General features: G+C 44.8%; 1 pseudogene; it reads left to right on the top strand.

Moving 5' to 3' along the window:
* The first annotated feature begins 4,300 nt into the window (after positions 1 to 4,300).
* Positions 4,301 to 4,453, top strand: LOC113936804 (annotated as a pseudogene).
* Positions 4,454 to 5,270: the final 817 nt, after the last annotated feature.

Here is a 5,270-nt window from a genome sequence, read left to right on the forward strand (position 1 = left end):
ATGCTTGATATGTCTGAATACAAAATAAATGGGTCGGCCTGGCTGGGACCCTCCCTGTCCGGTCCCCTGCCCCCTTCACCCGGCCAACGCTCTTACCCATGTGCCTTCCGAGTCCTAGGAAAGGGTGTTGGCTCAGCGGGGCGTCTGAGCAGGTGTGCCTATCCTGCTCCCCGTTACCGAGATGATGGGGATGGGAGGGACAGTGACCGAGATGGGAGACACGCAGCCAGAGGGCCCTTCCTTGGGGGGCAGAAGACCGTCTGGCACTTATCAACCGAAATCCATCATCTCCGTTCAATTAAAAGGCCAAATGAGTGTTGGTATGCCCTGCACTAGTGAACAAGTGGAGAGGAGAGAAGCCCAAGATGACCCAGGTGAGAGATGCAGAGAAAGATCCCCACCGAAATCTTATGGTGAGGGAAGAATGGCTATGGACCAGCAAGCTTCCACCCAGCTTTCCAAAATCATGCCACTTCTGGTAGCCCAGCTGCCTCCTTTGCTGAAAACGTAATGATGTGCCCTTTCCATCCACCCTGCCACGCCAGCCAGCCAGTGGGCACTCACAGTGAAAGGGGTTTGCCTTTATGAGTCAGAAGGAAGTAGGCCAACCTTCTTTTTCCGTCTGTTATTGCTGAGGCTTTTAGGCCAATGGCCCAGAACACCCACCTAACACTAAAGTGACCAACAGGAAAGGTAAAGCAGCCATTCCCTGTGGCCGAGAGCTTGCCGTCAGATGGGTGTGTGGCAAAACCAAACAAACAAATAAAAATTTTCCCCAGTTCAAAAGGGAAACCCTCCTACACTGTTGGTGGGAATGCAAGCTGGTGCAACCACTCTGCAAAACAGTATGGAGTTTCCTCAAAAAGTTAAAAATAGAGCTACCCTACAACCCAGCAATTGCACTACTGGGTATTTACCCCAAAGATAACAAATGTAGTGATCCAAAGGGGTACGTGCACCCCGATGTTTATAGCAGCAATGTCCACAATAGCCAAACTGTGGAAAGAGCCAAGATGTCCATCGACAGACGAATGGATAAAGAAGATGTGGTATATATACACAATGGAATATTATGCAGCCATCAAAAGGAATGAGATCTTGCCATTTGCAATGATGTGGATGGAACTAGAGGATATTATGCTAAGGGAAATAAGTCAATCAGAGAAAGACATGTATCATATGACCTCACTGATATGAAGAATTCTTAACCTCAGGAAACAAACTGAGGGTTGCTGGAGTGGTGGGGGGTGGGAGGGATGGGGTGGCTGGGTGATAGACATTGGGGAGGGTATGTGCTATGGTGAGCGCTGTGAATTGTGCAAGACTGTTGAATCACAGATCTGTACTTCTGAAACTAATAATGCAACATATGTTAAAAAGAAAAAGAAAAGGAAGAAGATAGCAGGAAGGGAAAAATGAAGGGGGCGGGAATCGGAGGGGAAGACGAACCATGAGAGACTGTGGACTCTGAGAAACAAACTGAGGCTTTTAGAGGGGAGGGGGGTGGGGGGATGGGTTAGCCTGGTGATGGGTATTAAGGAGGGCACGTACTGCATGGAGCACTGGGTGTTATACGCAAACAATGAATCATGGAACACTACATCAAAAACTAATGATGCAATGTATGGTGACTAACATAATAAAATAAAATTTAAAAAAATAAAAATAAAATAAAATAATCAAAAATAAATTCTCCTCAATTCAAAGAACCTCAAGATCTCTGAATTCAGTTAACCGGTCCCCATGGCCAGGCCTGCTCTCTAACCGTGACTGTGATACTGGGGGTGCCAAGTGCCAGAATCTGTTCTCAGACAAACGGCCAGTACAAAGAACTGCGGTACCAGAAGACAAACAGCATGCCATGTTTTAAAGGCATCTTGACTGCTCATTTGGGGTGGAAGACAGAGGTGTCCTAATGAGACAATCTCCTACTTAAGTTGGACAGTGCTCCTGCCTACAGTAGTCACATTTTAACTCAATACGGAGCATTGACCATCAGATCAGGGGGCACCAGGTTTTATACAGATATTCTCTATGCTTTCCATGGCAGTCAGGCGGTAGCCACAGGGCATGACTTCTAGACCTACTTCTAAGCCTTGAATGCCCAAAACCATCCCTAGGGAAGCTTTGCAAAATGCCCATACCTGAGCCCAGTCACCAAAGATTCCAGTGTAATCAACTTGGGGTGGAAATGAATGTGGGAATTATCATCAAGTTCCTGGTGATTTGTACACACAGGCAGGGTTGAGAATGGGTGTCTTAGACCAGTGAGTCTCACACATGTTGGTCCCAGGACTCTTAAGAACGTAAATATTCTGAAGTTTATTGAAGACCCTAAAGTGCTTTTGTTTAGGTGGACCATTAGAAACCAAAACTAAGAAAATTTTCATAGAGTCACTTAATAATCTATTTTAAAAAGAACAGTGAGCCTATTTTATACAAACATATCTAGAATGTTTTCATGAGAAAAATAACAATATGTTCAAAAAATTAGTGACAAGAGTGGCGTCATTGTACATTTTTGCAAGCATCTTTTGTGATTGGCTTAATAAAAGACAGCTGGATTCCCATGTCTGCTTCCACAAGCAGTCTGTTGCAATATGTTGTTTTTGTTCAAATCTACGGAGAAAATCTGATCTCACACAGCTCTGTGGTTGGAAAAGGGAGGTGTGTGTTCACAGCCCTTTCAGATAATTGTGGATAATCTTCTTTGATACTACACCAAAACGCAGTAACTGGTAGTTTCTTAAAGGTTAGTTGCAATGTGGAATCTGAAAATATGTGAACGTTTTGCATTGTGTTACATTCAGACCCACTGAGTTCTCTTATTTGACTGAACTGTTTACCCTTGCATGATTTTGCAACAACAAGCATCGGTCACTTAAAAAGTATCGGTTCAACGCAATACGCCAATATTCCAACGTTGACGCCAATTTATTAGACAATATTTTTTAAAAGTCACATTCATTAAGTATCTCTTTAAGTATTGGAAAGCTGTCAAGCTCACGGTGGCTGATTACAAGTTTTTCAAAATTCTTGAAAGCTTGAATTTTTATCACTGGCAACAAATACTGTCAGTTATTTTCCTGGAAGTGACAGGATTCATTTGTTCCTTTTCCAGAAAATGTCTGCCAAATAGTCAAGTTTGAATAACCATAGTTTGTCTATCGGTTGTTCTTTCAAGTAAAAATGGTGCTCCGTGAAAAAAACAGCTAGTCCAGCTCACAAGTCACAAGACGAAACAGGTGCTTTTCCTTCGAGGCTTCAGTGTGGGGCAAGATTAAGCACACAATCTGTGCGCGAAGGCTGAGATTTAATAAAATTAATAACTTTCAGGGCTTCGACAAGTATATTCTTTATCTTTCCAAATTCAGAATCTTTTTATATTACATTTAATAATGCATAAACATTAACATTTATGCATGTATATATACATTTATTTTTCATTGTGGCAGAATACACATAACATCAAATTTACCATCTTCCCCATTTTTATGTGTGCAGCTCGGTAGCATTAAGTACATCCGCCCTCTGGCGCAACCGTCCCCACCATCCTTCTCCAGAACTCTCTTCAACTTGCAGAAGGGGAACTCTGTACCAGTTAAACACGATCTCCCCATCTCCCCTCCTCCCCTGGTGCCCTGGCAACCACCATCCTACCTCCTATCGACTAATTTGACTATTTTGAGCGCTTTATATGATTGGGATCATCCAGGGTTTGTCTTTTTGTGATTGACTTATTTCACTCACCGTAATGTCTTCAGGGTTCTTCCAGGTCGTAGCATTTGTCAGAATTCCCTTCCTCGTGAGGGCTGAACATCACGCTACATGCACACACCGCACGAGGTGCTGTCTTCAGGGGAAGTGGCTTTTGCTCTCTCTGGACACGCGTGGCAGCGAGGAACACCGTGCAGTGGTGTTCAGGGGGGGGCGGTGGGGGGGCTGCTCCCTCAACTCACACTAAGGCTCCAGCACTTTTACTGACCATGGGCGCAAAATGAAAAGGCAAATAATATCTTCGTATTATTAGGAAGATAATTTTGGCCTCGCAGATCCCCGAGAGAGTCTCGGCAAATGTATAGCTTGCGATCTATGCTGCAATTTCCATCCGTGTTTACTGATTTTAACATGAGGAGTGTAGGCCTTTGGGATAATACAGGAGAGAGTCTTCACAAAGAGGAAAGAGCAAAAAGAAAAAGGAAAAGGGCTTAGAGTAGTCCTATAGCCTGGAGAAAACCCTCAGCAGCATTTATGCTGGTCTCTTTTCGTCTAACGTTTTCTTATAAAGGCCGTGTTCCTCAGCTTCGCGCAGTGGCAGTATCGTAGCCAATGAGGTTTATCCGAGGCGCGATTATTGCTAATTAAAAGGCCGTGTTCCTCAACTGCTCTGCTGCTAGAATGCTAGAAAGCAGGGCGTGGGCGTAAGATACTTTGCTGGACAGATATTTTTATTCTGTCTATAAGCTCCATAAGAACAGGAGACAGCTAAATTCGGGGCTAAGCTAGCATTTGGAAATGCAAATTTAATTAATTCGATAGAAATATTTAGAGAATATTTGTCTTTCCATTGTTGGTTCCCTGCTCGCTTGGTAGGGGGAGGGTGAGAATCCCTAATCCTTTATCTTTGAAGGCCTTGTCTTTAAAACGTGGGTAATGCTGGTCTCCCACCGGCTGGGGGATGATCCTGGGCATAGCCTCTGCTTAGTGCCTGGCAAGGGGCTGGTGTGGAGTGGGAGTGCACCCCGTGTTAGTTGGCTTTTAATAAATACTAATGTAAATAACAACCATATAGTAGTACTTCTTATTATGCATCCATGTATCTCATCCTTCCTGTGGCATAAGAGGCCAACTCAACCACCCCCCTCCGATGAGGAAATAGGGGTTCACAAACCCCGAGTGACCTCCCAGAGCTGCAGGATGCAGACGCAGGACCCCAAGTGGCCAGCTCTACCACAAGGGCACCTGAAAGGGGCCCCTGTATATCGCATTCTCCAGCGTTGTCCCCCCCATCCCATTAATATTTGTCCGTTAAAATGACTCACTTTCTTTTTTTTTTTTTAAGATTTTATTTATTTATTTGACAGAAAGAGACACAGCGACAGAGGGAACACAAGCAGGGGGAGTGGGAGAGGGAGAAGCAGGCTTCCCGCCGAGCAGGGAGCCCGATGCGGGGCTCCATCCCAGGACCCTGGGACCACGACCTGAGCCGAAGGCAGACGCCTAACGACTGAGCCACCCAGGCGCCCCAAGATGACTCACTTTTTTAAAGG

The sequence above is a fragment of the Zalophus californianus genome, chromosome 17, assembly GCF_009762305.2.
Source record: "Zalophus californianus isolate mZalCal1 chromosome 17, mZalCal1.pri.v2, whole genome shotgun sequence".
NCBI classification, from domain to species: domain Eukaryota; kingdom Metazoa; phylum Chordata; class Mammalia; order Carnivora; family Otariidae; genus Zalophus; species Zalophus californianus.